This window comes from Gigantopelta aegis, chromosome 2 (assembly GCF_016097555.1).
Source record: "Gigantopelta aegis isolate Gae_Host chromosome 2, Gae_host_genome, whole genome shotgun sequence".
NCBI classification, from domain to species: Eukaryota; Metazoa; Mollusca; class Gastropoda; order Neomphalida; family Peltospiridae; genus Gigantopelta; species Gigantopelta aegis.
This window is the reverse complement of record NC_054700.1, coordinates 54,315,311-54,333,188: the sequence shown is the minus strand read 5'-3', so window position 1 is coordinate 54,333,188 and position 17,878 is coordinate 54,315,311.

Here is a 17,878-nt window from a genome sequence, read left to right as displayed (position 1 = left end):
ATGGCATTGCCAATTGCCGTGGGCATTTGCAGTGTGTATCAATCTAATTAAAATTAGCTCCACTATTACATGTGGATCTAACAGCAGCCCATTGAAGCTCATGTCCAGTTGACCTTTAATTCAACCAATCAAAACCTTACTTGCAAAATTATGCCAGTGATTTGAAAAGAATTTAAAAACATTCGGGATTATGCCGAGAGTATACGAAATGATTCGGGTGAATTACGAAGTATGCCGGAAACTTATTTGAATATAACATTTTATATAAAATTCATTTCAAGACGAAAAAAAACCCCGCCGTGATGGTATAGCCATAAAATCTGTTTAAACTAGTATAAAATCCAGAGTTTATTACTGCATTTTTCCCCCTGTTTTTTTTTTTAATGTTGAAATACACCAACAAGTTTGCCTATTGCATAAATAGTCTCGCCGGATATTTTTAGAATTTGTATGCTCCGGACTAACGCTTCAAAAGGCGACGTGTAATTGGTCGATATTTAAATTGTTATTTATAGCTGAAATATCACCGGGACATGGGAGTCCACGCAATACTGTTAGATCTATTGGTAGACCAGTAGAGCTAATTTTAATCAGATTGAGTGTGTGTGTGTGTGTGTGTGTGTGTGTGTGTGTGTGTGTGTGTGTGTGTGTGTGTGTGTGTGTGTGTGTGCAACATCATTGCCTTACACATCATAAAATGATTCACACTAGACCGTTCTGATATTATTCTTATTAACTGCATTAAAATAGTATATGAAAATGGTAAATTAAAATCTGTATGTTTTACAAGACTGTTGAAACACATTAATTACTGTCAAACACGTTCCCGCCACGTTTGCTAATCTTAGCAACAATGTTTTTTTTTTGTATGATAGCACCATTAATACGATAGCACTTAGCTCGGTCCTTTGATGCACTAGTTATTGATCACTGGATGAAACACATGATATAACTAAATGAGTCCAATGAGGAGGATCGATCCTTGGACCACTCGAACCGCAATCGGACTCTTTTACGCTAAGCTACGCCCCACTCTTCTTTATTATGACATCACATTTTGTAGAACACTGTATACATTCAGTAGTAGCAGTTCTCAGCAGCAGTAGTAGTAGTAGTAGTATTGATGGAAGTACCAGATGCAACAGAAGTAGTAATAGCAGCAGCACCAACTGCAGTTAAAGTAGCAGTAGTGGCAACAACAACGGTAACAACAGCAGTAGTAGTAGTATTGATGGAAGTACCAGATGCAACAGAAGTAGTAATAGCAGCAGCACCAACTGCAGTTAAAGTAGCAGTAGTGGCAACAACAACGGTAACAACAGTAGTAGTAGCGATGGAAGTACCAGATGCAACAGCAGTAATAGCAGCAGCACCAACTGCAGTTAAAGTAGCAGTAGTGGCAACAACAACAGTAACAACAGCAGTAGTAGTAGCGATGGAAGTACCAGATGCAACAGTAGTAATAGCAGTAGCACCAACTGCAGTTAAAGTAGCAGTAGTGGCAACAACAACGGTAACAACAGCAGTAGTAGTAGCGATGGAAGTACCAGATGCAACAGCAGTAATGGCAGCAGCACCAACTGCAGTTAAAGTAGCAGTAGTGGCAACAACAACGGTAACAACAGCAGTAGTAGTAGCGATGGAAGTACCAGATGCAACAGTAGTAATAGCAGCAGCACCAACTGCAGTTAAAGTAGCAGTAGTGGCAACAACAACGGTAACAACAGCAGTAGTAGTAGCGATGGAAGTACCAGTGGCAACAGTAGTAATAGCAGCAGCACCAACTGCAGTTAAAGTAGCAGTAGTGGCAACAACAACGGTAACAACAGCAGTAGTAGTAGCGATGGAAGTACCAGTGGCAACAGTAGTAATAGCAGCAGCACCAACTGCAGTTAAAGTAGCAGTAGTGGCAACAACAACGGTAACAACAGCAGTAGTAGTAGCGATGGAAGTACCAGTGGCAACAGTAGTAATAGCAGCAGCACCAACTGCAGTTAAAGTAGCAGTAGTGGCAACAACAACAACGGTAACAACAGCAGTAGTAGTAGCGATGGAAGTACCAGATGCAACAGCAGTAATAGCAGCAGCACCAACTGCAGTTAAAGTAGCAGTAGTGGCAACAACAACGGTAACAACAGCAGTAGTAGTAGCGATGGAAGTACCAGATGCAACAGCAGTAATAGCAGCAGCACCAACTGCAGTTAAAGTAGCAGTAGTGGCAACAACAACGGTAACAACAGCAGTAGTAGCAACAACAACGCTAGTAGTAGTACTGGATCTGGTGCGATTTCTTCTGTCTTAATAAACACTTGTTTAATAATCTTTCGTTAAAACAAACTAGTTGGAAGCAGGACATATTGGCGTCTGGAATGATTGTTTGTTTCCGTTAACCCTACCTACCCTATTTTGTACCCCTATCCTCTTTTGTACCCATACCCTACACGTTTTTAGGAATTGAATGACCAAACGTCTTTTCATGCATAAATATTTTATAATCATTGCAGATATTATAATTCACTTAGAAATTGACATTTTCGTTTAGAAGTTGCCATTTTATATAGAAATATACAAACAGACTTATTTAATTTATATAACAATTTTGTTTACAGTTTGTCGCTGACCATGAAAACTTGTTTTAACAAAAATTATTATGCATACCTATCTATCCAATTTTGTTTAGCACGTTAGCGAAAACAAAACATTTATGTTAGCTCATCTGAGCACGAAGTGCTCATGGTGTGCTATTGTGGTCAGTCAATGTCCGTCGTTCATCGTCGTGCGCCGTCGTCCGTCGTCGTCAACAATTGCTTCAAACGACATCTCTTCCTAAACTGCTGGGCCAATTTTGATAAAGCTTTACAGAAAATGCATACCGTTACGTCGAAATGTATGGTTTATTTCAGTTGGGCTCGGATGTAAAAACTAATTGATCACGTGACCTTTGGCCTCTGTAATTTGCATACCAGAAGACATATTTTCTGGTAAGTGGGCAAGCATGAAGCTACAATGTGTCGTCTATAATTCCGTACTCTCTTTTTTTTTTCCTTATCCGGGCCACTTTTATTCACTGGACCAGTCTATCAGTGATATTTATTATTATGGCCACCTTCGAAGAAGCGGGGGGTATATTGCTTTGCTCGTGTCGGTCGGTATGTCACGTCGGTAGACAAGATGGTTTCCAATCAATAACGTGAGAACGGTTGGGCTTAGGATCCTCAGACTTGATATGAAGGTTGGTCATGACCGGTAGAGGAACCCTATCGATTATGAGGTCGCTTGGTCAAAGTCACAAGGACCTTGGGCAGTGAAACGTGTTCCGATCAATAACTTGAGAAAGGTTAGACCAAGGATTCTCAAACTTGATATGAAGGTTGTACATGACCAATAGATGAAATCAATTTTGATGTCGCTATGTCAAAGGTCAAGGTCACAGTGACCTTCAGAAATTTAAGAACGGTTGGATCAATAATCTTCATTTACTCTTTATGCGGTATGACCATGCCTTTTCGCCGCATACAGCTATATCTTGGTGTGTACTATATTCGTACGCATAACGCTCACTATGTGTGTCACACATATATGCACTCACGCTCACGCACGCACATGCACAGTGATAGGTAGCCTGAGAAACCCTTCCCACCACCTCAGTGAAATGATGAGTCTTTGTAACGATTGGTTTCTTAAAGTAAATTACGCAACAGTTCCAACGACCACACCCAAATTCTAACTGCTAAACTCGGACCAATGACAGACATGCGCTGTGCATATTAAAAGACGTGAAACCTCCGCAGTGAGCGGTTTCCTATTGTTACATATGTGAAGACTCGATTATCACTGCGGAAATACTCTGTTTTTAGCCAAGAAATTGTATTGAAGGTATGTATGTAGGATCTTCTACCCTACCTGTCTTATTTGATGCTTTCGTTGATATTCAATTTCTAAGATCTTTGTCAACGATTTGTTGACATATCAGACTAGTAGTACGTGGTCTGTGTGTGCATGTTCCGACAGACAGGTACCACATAGCTTTCTAGCGGGTTCGGTAACAGCTAAACGATTACACGGCAGATATCCATTTAAAGGCCGAGTCGTTGTTCGTGCGTTTATATTTCAACACCTTAAATATTATAAACAGGTCGCGTTAGGCAAAAACGAAATAATTGTGTTAAATTATGTTTTCAAATTATGTTTTCAAATCATGTTTTCAAATTATTGTTTCGTAGTGAAAATTCAATTATATACACCAAAGTATTAACAACAAGCCGGATATTTAATGACCATGCAGCTGGTTGAGCAAAGCATTTTCCAGGACAAATTAATACGATAATGCAATATCTGACCATAGCATAGGTTCGTTTTGTTTTTTCCAAGTCTCATATTTATGTATAATTTCATATTACAATCCATGTCAAACATTAAACTTAGAAGGGTAGCATTAAAAGCCAGATTTGTCGCTGATACAACGTTACTATTACATTGGTGTGAAATATCTCTTACAACATCCATGGAAAAATTGCAATAGTTTACAAATATTGCAGGTCTAAAAGTTAATATAGATAAAACAAATATAAGATTAGGCAAGGATAGAACTGAAAAATATGTCCAAAACATAAGTTAAAATGGACTACTGAATTTACAGTCCTTAGTGTGCGATTCTCTATTAATATCTATCAAATACAAAAAATAAACTATGATGAATGTTAAGCTAAAAGAAGTTAAAAAGTTGTCGAAACGTTTTTTTATCAACAGTAGGGAAAACTCTTCACTTCCACATCCAACATATCCTTTCTTCAAAAACTTAGAAACCTATTTCTTTCACTTTATTTGAAATAAAAAGACTGATAAAATAGCTAGAAAAACATTAATTAGGGATTAACAAAATGGTGGTTTATAGACACTTGTCTGGACCCCACGAAACAGATTAAAATGTTCAGGCTGGTCACTTAATATAAACAATATTGAAGCCAGATCCCTTCTGCAAAGAATACGCTATTTGATATCTTGACAGTGGTGCCTGCTTGTTTCATGGCAGTCTAATTGAAATAATGTTCTTAGTTATTAGATGGGTAGAAATAAAAAGTTAAAGTTTTTATTTTAATAACACTACTAGAGCACATAGGATTTATTAACCATCGGCTATTGGATTTTAAACATTTGGTAATGTTTTACATATAGTCTTAGAGAAGAAACCCACTACATTGTTATATTAATAACAAGTGATCTTTTATATGTACCATCCCACTGGCAAGATAGCACAGACCATGGCCTTTGGTATACCAGTCGTGATGCATTGGATCAATCCTGAAGTGAGCACGCATCAGGCGAGTGCTTTACCACTGAAGGGAAGGGGTGGTTATTGTTGTAGCTTATCTTATATACCAGAAATAGTACTTTTTATAATTACAGATGTACAGTATTCCACGTGCACATGATACATTAATGTGTAATTTTGTTTGCTGTTTTTCTAATGATTAAGCAGCCTAGTGAAATCACACTAGTTACTGTAAAAAGAATATAAAATACATGTAAATAATTAACTTACATATGCCACATCCACAATTATCCCTGTCTTATAAAGTTAAATTTTTTGTCTAACGGCACCACAAGCACATTGCTTTATCAATCATCAACTATTGGATGTCTAACATTTGCTTTTTTCTTGCAAAGAAAATCTGCTACATTTTTTTCCATTAGTAGCATGTCCCACTGACACGACAGCACATGCCATGACTTTGGTAACGCCAGTCACAGGGCACTGTTAGGATGATAGAAAAAAAACTAATGGGAGAATGTGTGCACCAATGATGTTTGACAGCTGCTCTAAAGACTGAGCCAGATCCAACCACTCTAATATGCCTATGGCTTTAGCATGCATGTCGAATTAAAATCTGTCATACATATTACATAATTTCCCACAGTGCTATAGGCAATCTTTCTTCTGCTATTTGCATGTGGTATACATACTACTGCCCTGTTCAATTATTTAGAGCCTATTTTGTTTTGCTAATATTAATTCATTTCGGTATGTGTGACGGAACATATTCGGTAATATTTTATTTACTACATACCGCGCGACCGATGAAAACAAACCATGTGGCCAGTAGTTACAATAATAAGGTAGTGCGGTTTACGACCTGGGTATTTAAACATAAAGCCATGTTCTCTGGGAGTTGTGGCATATCAAAAGGTGAGGCACCCCCAAGGAGTTTAATTTTTTAAAGGGTTTATAACGAAGCTCAGGGAATGTTTCAAATGTAAGTATTTTTTCTGTTGTCAATACAAATAAAGCTATTTTTAGACATAATCAAAAAATTTTAAAGCATCACTCTACAGTAGGTTATTGTTTCATAATATTACAAGGTGAATGAGTTTAAAAGTTAATTAAAAATTAACCAGAGGAATCTTCCTGTTCCCCATGGCAGCGTTTCTCAATTATCACACGTGTGGGTGTTGTATCACGGTGAAGTGATTTTATTGTGTAAACTACAGTGATATAATTATCAAGTTCTGGGTTGTTAAAAAAAAACTAAGTAATTTGTCAGCGTAGTACTGTTTGTTTTGTTTTTTTGTTTTTTGAACTAAACATATATATATTTTTATGTAAGATCTTTTCTGATATACCTATCGGGTATTAAATAAAGACGTCTGGGCATTGTTGCGAATTAAAAGGATCCCGTTTCCAAAACACAATAGAATGTAAAATAAATATTGTTAATTGCATTTGTACAGGGTTTAAATATTTTATTATTACTTTTATGCAGTTATGTACTGCTATATAAGCATAGCCTAATTCACTAAATAAGTTTTATTTATTAATACAAGAAAAATCAACAATCGTTTCTTATTTTGTAGCTTCACTATTTTTATTTAATTTTTTGCGAATTAAAAACGTTTCCAACACAATTTGTCAGTAATAGATCATTGATTAATATTAAATTGTATTTCAAGTTTAAAACCAAATTCCAAAATAGCATCGTTATATAGTTTGTGACGACTGTCCCAGTCAATCACAGTATCAAGTTTCTGAACTATTTGATCAGAACTCTAGAAGTAGAGTCTTTTGAGGTGGTACTAAACCAAATAACTTCCAGCTGGGTCGAAGGTAAAGGTGCACCCAACTTTTGATAACACCACAAGTCCTCTGATTGGTGATAGATGTGAATGTATTGGTTTTAAAAGAAATATTTTCATCTGGGCAAAATTTGTATGCACTTTTATTTCATCTAGTGCCACTGTGTAAAGTAGCCATGTGCTTGAAATATGTATGGGGTACCTGTAAAAAAAAAGAAGAGTACTCGAATTTTGTGTGGAACTAGGTTAGTCACAGGCACTACCCATTATCTCTGAAATGAGAAGCTTCACCCCAATTGTTCTGATTCACTTTAAGGGTGGTGTAGTATTTATATCCGTGGTATTTATCTCAATTGATACGCTGCAGGTAGGAGTTTTCGCCACATATATTACGATTGTCGTCTATGGGATTTGATTTGGTAGTAATTTCTATTTAAAATTTGAAAAATTAATAACATTTCAAAATTTCCAAAATATTTATTTTAGTTTCTGAAGACTGACCCTGAGAACACTTATATTAAGTTTCAGAACTATCTAATCAAAACTCCAGGAGAAGATAGACTTACCTTTAAATGTCCAATGTTATTTTTCTATTTCAAATGTTTAAATTTAATTTTTAAAAATTAACAAATTCAATATTTCCAAAATATCTCTTTATTTGTATCAAAGTAACAAGTTTCAGAACTACTCGATCAAAACTTTAAGAGAAGATTGACTTAAATTTTCAATACTAAATTTTTATTTTAAAATTTAAAATTTAACACAAATTCACAAATTAAGTGTTTGAAAAACTCCACTAATGAATGCCATAGTGGAGCTAACAGTACTGTTTCTGTTATATAATAAAGCTGTGGTATGTGTTATCCTGCCTGTGAGATATAAAAAGATATATTGCTACAGATAGAAATACGTAGCGGGTTTCCTCTCTAATAATATATGTCACAATTACCAAATGTTTGACATTCAACAGCCGATGATTAATGTTGTCTTGTGTTACATATCAAATGGAAATGTTATTTTAGAATTGAGGTAGGATAAATATCATTCTAGTTAATCGGTATGTGTCTCTATAGCGCCTCGACAAATACCTACTAACATAGACTCTGTTGATATTTTCCATATTAAAAATTACTCGTGATGAATCCTCTCTATATACAATGATGGTATGTGATGCGTTTGTTTTTCATGGACAAATTTAATATAATGTTCTTAAAGTTAATATATAGAGGATACTCCCCAAGTGTCTGGTGATATCATAATTTATGAGCACTATTGATAAATTATGAAAATCCGAGGCAACTTTTATCACAAGACACGAGGGGGTATTCTTATTATCATCCATTATCATTTTTTGCGACAATTGTAAACAATTTCAGTAATGTGGGTTGAATGTCACTTTGTTTGGCAGCGGTAGACTCGTTAACTAGCAAAACGACAGTGGCGTGACGTCACTAATGAAAGGTTTACACAGCGACTAACCAAAGAAGCGATATCTCCTAAGGAGAATATCACAGGAGATATTGCAAATTATAGTGCTAGCGATATCTCCTACAAAAGCCTTAAATAATGGATGATACACACACACACACACACACACACACACACACACATACAGAAAAACCCCCTGACGGAAATGTTTTATTGATGAAAATTTTATTGACGGAAAGTGATTTTCATTACTAAATGATTTTGATTTTGTATGTTATCACAGTTTGCATTGATGACGTTGAAATGTGGGTACCCTACGCCATTTTCTGACCCTAAGCAATAGCGCGTGCGCCCATCCCGGGATGCAGTCGCTGCTCTAACTCTCCTTATGACTGATCCAATCAATTTGTTTATCGACCTTGTGGGATGTTGTTCCACTCACGAAGAAGGGTCTACGTGAGCTGAGCGACGTTATTTAAGTCGTTGAAGAGCTTCCTGAACCCCCTGTCCAGCCTGTACCACAAATGCTCGATCGGGTTCAAATCTGGACATTTGGGTGGCCAGTCGAGCACTGGGACTCCTCAGTGAATAACACACGTCTCCTGGGTGTAAGTTGCGGACCAACGTAGGATCGTCGTGGCCTTAAGTTGAACGAAAGAAAGAAAGAAATATTTTATTTAACGACGCACTTAACATATTTTATTTACGGTTATATGGCGTCAGACACATGGTTAAGGACCACACAGCTATTGAGAGAGGAAACTCGCTGTCGCCACTTCGTGCGATACTTTTTCGATTAGCAGCAAAGGATCTTTTATATGCACCATCCCACAGACAGGGTAGTACATACCACGGTCTTTGATATACCAGTCGTGATAGCCTTAAGTTAAACTCCCGCAACCGATTTCTAACCGTTTGTGGTCACACTGGGTGACCATGAGTGCTTACAACCTGACCCGCCGTCTACCGCTGTCTGAAATTGGTTAAGGCTCACATACCTCTATGGTGTATGAGAATGTATGCCTCTATATTGACGTGGCAACGTAACGCGCGGACCTCCGCTCATGGGACGGTCCAGGAGGAAGGGGTGGAGGGGGCGAGAAGGGGGGCCGGAACTTTCACAGAAACCTTCGGCCAAACCGCCTACAATCTTCCTGTGTCTCTGAGACGCACGCTGGCTATCGTTGACTCAAGGACCCCCCAAAGCTGGTAGGGGCGAACTTTGCCCACAGAAATATCTTCAGTTAAAAACACAACCACACACCCCACCCCCCACCCCACCGTGTCCAACCGCAGCTCGATGTCATGGCAATCTCTAGTAGAGTGACCTAAAACTTTAGTAGAAGGTCACTAGTAAACCCAGTGGCTTGCCCTGTTAAACCACATAATTGTTTAACTAAAAATATAAAACATAGTTAAAATAATTATAAAAAATATGAAACAGATTAAATGAGCGAGCATGCCAGTAACCTACATTATATTTTATTTTATTTTATTGTTAAAACAGATATTAAATAGACGTTGCGATTTCCTTCTGCATAATTAGAGCAATAGCTCAAACCAATCAGCTTGTAACATTCACGTCATCTACTTTTCAATCGTGTTGAAATGAAATGTTATGCACTCGATGTGTAGTTCAAAACTTCGGTTGACGTAATATAAAGATTCTTTAGCCAGTACATTGAGGTAGCTATGTGACAAATGCTACATTTGGTAAACGGATAAAAAGTTATATTAGCAAGACTGAACTTGCGTTTGTTTTTTCCGTCAGTTATATATAACATACATTTGAAGTTTATAGCTAACCAGTTTATAAACTTTTTCCTGTTTAAAATAGTATTCACGATTTTATTTGTTTTCGTAAACTACGAAAATTGCACAATTAAATAATTAAAGGGACATTCCCGACTTTGCTGCATTGTAAGATGTTTCCGACGTATAAAATATAAAATATAAACTTACATATTAAATATAATTTCTTGTTTACAATAACAGTGTCTCTATATTCAATGTGATTTTGGTCGTCTTAATATTTGTAAGAAGCCCAAACCGGATTTTGTCTTCCAATAATTTCGTACGTACGAAAACCAATATTTTAGGAAATAAAATAAAATTTAACCTAGTACAAATATTATAACGATCAGAAACACTTTTAATATACAGCTACTAATATTTTATGCATTTATGCAGAAGAGAAAAATATATTTGATATGTAATTACAATCTTTAAAAAGTATCTGTTAGTCGATAACATCTAAAAATTGCAGCAAACTCAGGAATGTCCCTTTAATGTTGTAGTGTTTATGAAAAAAAAATATACACAAGGCACACATATTAGAATCGATATAATGAAGCAAATCTAAGCACTTATACTAAGTAATAACAATAATACAATCTGGACTACAACGGCTTCCTAGAATTTCTTTGTTGAGCAAGATAAGCATGCAACCGGCGACTCTAATTAATTTGACAGATATTTACATGCATGTATGTTTTGCAAACAGAACCAAACAACATGGGTGTTTTGGAAATTAAAGTTCTAGTTAACAATGTGAAAAATAACAAATCTCCTGAAGCCGACGGCATACACAATGAACATATAATTAAAACCATTGATATTTTAAACAGCTTATTCCATTTTGTTATTATGTTTGATAAGACATATGATTATTAGGTAAGACAAGGACAGTCTACAATAGGGCGAAATTATGTACACTAATAACTTTGTTGTTTGAGAAAGACATGTAATTTAATTCTAAATGATAGAACAGACAGGATTCTAAAAGGAAAGGGTCTATTGTGCGACACACAATAATTCGATGTAGTTATTTAACAATAATAAGTTTTTTTCTTCATGCACAAATCCTTGAAGGCAAGGAGACCAAGCTCGGCACTGCCTTGAACGACTTTTCATACGTACATTGGCTTATAATAGTATGACTATGGTCGAAGCTGTTCGTACGAAATGTACAATTGTAAGGTATATGAGTAATTAAAGTGTCATATTAGTTTTAATTATCAAAGCTACATATTTGATAAAGGAAAATATGATTAGTATTTTTTTGATAATGAATGTTTGTCTTATACCGTTTCGGTGAAGTGTTCTCAAAATGTACCAACAACTTTCTAACTTTCTAATCCAATTTTGGATTCGGCCTATATATATATATATATATATATATATATATATATATATATATATATATATATATATGTGTGCGTGTGTGTGTGTGTGTGTGTGTGTGTGTGTGTGTTTGCGTGTCTGTCCGTCTATATATATATATATATATATATATATATATATATATATATATATATATATATAGAGAGAGAGAGAGAGAGAGAGAGAGAGAGAGAGATGGACAAACACACACGCAAACACACACGCACGCACGCACGCACGCACACACACACACACACACACACACACACACACACACACACACACACACATACACACACAATATTATGTCATTACCGATACCAGAACGCTGAACAACTATAATTTTATTGAAATATTTTTGTTTGATCCATAGCATACGCCAATTATGAAATGTTACCGATGTACGTTTTCTTAAATGTCAATAAACGTAGTACCGTGACCTGAATAATATGCAAAGTACTCCTATTCTAAAAGTATTGAAAAATATCACATATTTTGATTACATTATATATATATATATATATATATATATATATATATATATATATATATATATATATATATTACCAGTGTTTTTCGGTATCGGCAGTATCATATATTAGGAATAAAAATTGTATTATTCGAGCCTCTGGCGAGCATAATACATTATTTTTATTCCCAATATATGATATTGACAATACCGAAATACACGAGGGTAATAATCTCTTTATCATATAAGCTCAAGATTAATACAACGTGTTTTTGTAAACTGTACACGCAACTTTAATTCCAGTCCGTCATTACTAGATATTCAAATGACGTAAGAATATGTGGCGCGGTGTATTTATGAATGGAAATGACGTCAAACTCGAATGACGTCATTTTGGATGTCCTTACATCAAAATAAAGTTATGCCTAACGTTTTTTGTTTTCTGAACGCTGGACAGCTTTCAGTGTCAAATTGCCATTGAAATGTTTTTATTTGATGACTATGAATGCATACGTCAATTATGGAGTGTTACCCAAGTACGTTTGCTTAAATGCCAATAAACCTAGTGCCGTGACCTGGACTAATTTACATCTAATTGCAAAGTTATCAAATTCTTAAAGTATGTGATCTGAAAAATTTCACATACTTTGATTGCACTGAAAATGTAAGATATATGGGATAATAATCGAGTTACTAGACATTATTTATATCGCGAGCAAAATAATTTTCACTTTTCATGAGCTTTAGCAAGTGAGAAATGAAAACTATTTCATGAGGAATATAAATTTAATAACAAAGGGTAACGAGTTTGTTATTCTATTTATTACCTCAGTTTTTGCGGAGTTATTCTCAATACTACGTAGTGTCGAAATTACAAAAATGGTTGACACCCAACAGCTTATGATTAATTAATGTGTTCTAGTGGTATTGTTAAACAAAACATGTCTTAAAGTTTTCACATCTAGCCATTTCACATTTACTGAGGACGACTCAAGTATATTTATCAATAATACATGAAAGTCTTTCGTTTCATTTCAGAGCACAGGATCAGGTGACTGTCTTATATTGTAGTAAGTATATCATCACACAGAACCTTACATGGACATCCTTAAGTAGCGTTGAGAAATCGTCGATACAATTAAGAGACTTTGCATGGAGCTGGATAACCTTACGATGCGCTGAGAAGCCTAGGGTGACACTGATGAACCTTGGGCGACACTGATAAACCTAATGTGAGGCTGATAAACCTTATGTGACGCTGATAAACCTTAGGTGACGCTGATAAACCTTAGGTGATGCTGGACAACGTTACGTGTCGATGAGAAGTCTTATGTGACCCTGATAAACCTTACGTGACGCTGGATAACATTACGCAGCGCTGAATAACATTACGTGGCGCTGGGAAACTTGCGTGGCGCTGCGAAACCTTAGGTGACACTGATAAACCTTAGGTGACGCTGGGAAAACCTTACCTTACGTGGCACAGATATAACTTACGTAGCACTGAGAAACCTTACATGGCGCTGGAAGACCGTACGTGGCGTTGCACAACCTTACGTGACAATGGGCACTATTACGTGGCAGAAAGTTAGACTAAACAAAATAATCCTGGGTAGACACTGTGTAAAACAACAACAGCAGAATTAATTGGACTTCTCGGTTGTCGCATGGTGTGTTCAAAAACAATAACTGTAAAACTAGGGAAGCGAAAGACGTTGTACCGGGTTTACTACCGCATTAATGAGTGATAAACAAATGACATTTACGTGGCTTGGGTATTTTATGACAACACATCATAATTATATACATCATATAAAAAGGGTCTATGAAATATGCATGGTTTGTTTAATACTATGTGAAATTTACTGTGGATTATATTGTTGGTTTTTTTTTTTCACATCGTTTTCAAACGACAAAGTACTTTTTTTTTAAAACTGGCCTTTTATTGAATTAAGTTTACAGCCATAGTACAATTTATTCATAGTGCACTGAAATATGTTTTGTAATTGTGGAGCAATTTGTTAGAGAAATATATTGATTGTTTTCATATTTTATCCACAGACAATGCAATAAAGATAGAATAAACAAAGAAAAAACTAAGAAAATTATAAACAAAAACGGAACTTATAAGAAAGAAACGAAGAACAAACAAAGAAGGTAAACAAAACCCACACTTAAATGTTTTAGTTTCTCTGCTAGAGATTGTATGGTGATATATATAAGCGACGTATCCTGGCAACCATGTCTATAAGCAGCACAGTGTCTGTGAATGCCAGCAATATAACAGTCAACTCGAGTGTATTAGGAAACCAGACTTCTGTGTTTTCTAACATGTCAAACATCTTAAACTACATAAACCTCTTCACCGCAGTAGTCGGTGTGGCCTTTGGCTCTTTCGTCACCAACATCGTCAGAAAGCTGGACGACACCGATCTCAGATCGAGATTCTCCCTGTTAGGTATACTGGTTTGTGACGTTATCCTTGCTCTCTCAAATTTGCCTATAATCATTTACGAGTTCGCTCTCATAGACCAGAAACGCTTTGAACATTTAAGATGTCCCCTTGATAATTGCAATTTGATAGTGGGTAGTCTTATCATAATGCCATTGGTCCTCTCCTTGTTGTGTTTGGCCCTGGATCAGGTTATTGCAGTGTTCAAGCCGCTGTATTTCAGAATGAGTGAAGGCACCCGACGGAAAGTCATATATGGTGCTATAACATACACGCCAGTACCTCTGGTGTCGGTCATGATAGTTTACTGGTCGTTGGAGGTCACGGAATCATCAAACTATGCATTAAACTGTGACAGTGTGACGAAGGCAGTTTCCGAGCTGTTAAAGTATGAGGATGTTGTTGCTGTTCCTTTAGCAGTTTCAACTCCTGCGATCTACGCTTTTGTATTGTGGAAGATATCTCGACAGAGTCGCATTCAGTCTGAGAATCCTCTCGAAAATATCCACAATCGGAGACTGGTAGTCAGCTTTTTATTCTTGAGTGCTAGTTATATCTTATTATGGATCCCGACGCTTGTTTACTCCATCGTCTGCTACTACAGCAGCAACGGCTGCTGGGAGGAAGACTCGAATGACATGTCTCTTGCTGTGTATCTCATCTTCACCCTCAACTACATCGTCGATCCCGTCACATGCGCAGTACGAATGGAACCCATCAAGCAAAGAATTCTCCGAATGTTCACATCTTGTTAAAACAATATCATTGAAACAAACAAAAAACAGTCATAACGTGATTGTTGTAGTTATTTGCTTGGCAGAAGCGGATTTCCATTCATAGTATCTCAACGTTTTACAGTAATGTTAGAAACTAAATGTTGAATAGAAAATGCTTCTTTCTTTTATTAGTCTTAACATGATATACGTGCTTATTTATTTAGCAGACACGGATTTCCATTCCTACTCTCTAGAGGTTTTACCAACACAGTATAAATTGCTAATGGGTATCTTTTAACAAACAGCCTTTGTGTTATAGCTCTCGCTTCAAATGATATGGGATAGGGGATTGATTTTTATCCGTGGAGCGACCTGTATTATTCTGACCTTCCCAGCCAATGTGGACAGATCATGGGGTTGTTTTCCTCGTCAGTTCTGGATGGTTGCCCTGGGTAAATCCTACGTGGTGATGTTTATACAAGGATCCGAACGTATAGCACTTGGCATAGTTCACCGTTATCTACATATTGTTTATACTAATATGTGTTGTTGAATGTCACGTTATTGGAAACGTTGGTCTATTTTTTTGCGTACTGTATCGGTAAGGGATAGTAATTGTGCGTTATGTCAGGTGATTTCTTAGACACAGTTTTCCCACTCGAATAGCGGATATAGTCTGCATAATTTACAAGATTTGTTTACAATGTAAATAAGATGAGAATGAATAGTGAATGTTTGTTTCATTACTATAATAAATGTAACATATCTCTTAACTCAGCTAACTGTTCGTATTTTAGTTACACCTTCCAGTGCTATTAATATCCTGCAGATCACCATACAATTAAAGTGAGCATCGCATGCGAATATGTGCATGCCTAAGACTTTTTACTGAATAATGTGTATCTGTCCGTCCGTCTGTCTGTCTGTCTAAAGTAAGCTGTATGTGTATTCTGTGAAGCTTGGGTTTATTAATGTGTTGAATATATCTTCTGAAGTTTAGATACTAGTATATTGATACAAAAGAGAGTATATATATATCTATGAAGGACGGACACTAATGATAATAATGGCCATTTGTTTTAATTGAAATGTGAAAGAAACTGGCAACATAATCCGATTGCAAATGAGGGTACACCCCTATAATTGAAATCAAACACTCATGGAAACAATTCATTAGTATCCGCCACATGTCATTTAATTCTCGTTAGTCTGTGTATGAGGCCACTAGACTCACTGGTCTCACTAGTACCGTGTGTGACCACCCCGTGCCTGTGTAGCTGCCCTGACCCTCCTGATCATGGAATTCATCAAAGCATTCACACTCCTCATTGGAATGCTATTCCATTCGTCTACCAAGGCATCTCTGAGTTGGGCAAGGGTGATGGGTGGGTTTGGACGATTCCTCAGTCTCCTGTCCAACTGATCCTACAAGTGTTCGATGGGGGACAGATCGGGGCTGTAAGCGGGCCAGTCGAGGGGGACGATGTTGTTCGCTGCAAGAAAGTCCCCACACACTCTTGCAACATGCGGCCTCGCGTTGTCTTGTTGCAATGTCAGGTTGTTTTGCTGGACAAAGGGCACGGCGTGAGGCTGCAGGATCTAATCCCTGTATCGGACGGCCGTCAGGTTCCCAGCGATGACCACCAAAGGCGTTTTCAACCCATGGGAAATTCCACCCCAGGCCATGACTGATCCACCCCCAAATCTGTCCCTCTCATCAACGCAATCATCGGCAAATCTCTCCCCACGACGTCGATACACGCAACGTCGCCCGTCCGACCGAAAAAGTGTGAATCTTGATTCATCCGTGAACAGTACACGCCTCCATTACATCATGCGGAACCTTCCTGGTGCGTGTGCACGCAACCAATTCATTCGACGTTGTCGACGTAATGACCAACGTAGGGACAACGCGCAACGAGATTGGCCTCTTTCAGCAGATTCCTTAGTTTTGGGGTGGATGGGACGATTGTGGGTGCCAGTGTTGCGAGCAGTTTTGGTGGCAGTAAGGTGACGATCGCGCAAATGCGCAAGCCTGATTGTTCGGTCCTCTCGGCGGTGACGTTATACGTGGGCGCCCGGACCGGGGACGGTCGGCAACCCTTCCTGTAACCCGTAAACGTATCACAAGACGTTGTATGGTTCGAACATTCACACCAAATTGCACGGCAACTTGTCTTTGCGTTTGACCTTGCATGAGCTGTGAAATTTCTTGACCCCTCTCAAATTCGGTCAAGCGTGGCATAATGGCAATTAACGTTTTATCAAATAACGCATCGGATTGTGGTCTGTAACAGGTAACACTACAATGTGGTAGGAGTTGTACCCCCGACTTCGTCGGAATCATGCTTCTGAGCGTGCTTTTGGTGATTTTCATTGTCTTGCCGTATGCCGCTTCCTATCACACTTCACTGAATGTGGATTCAGGGTATAATGCAGAATAACCCAATGAGTTATTTGTACAACTTCCATACAAATCCGCACACTTATGTAGGACTTTCCCCCACAATTTATGACCCGAAGTTTCTTTTTCCTTTCAGTATATATATGTCGTAATCGTAATCGATTACATGAAAACAT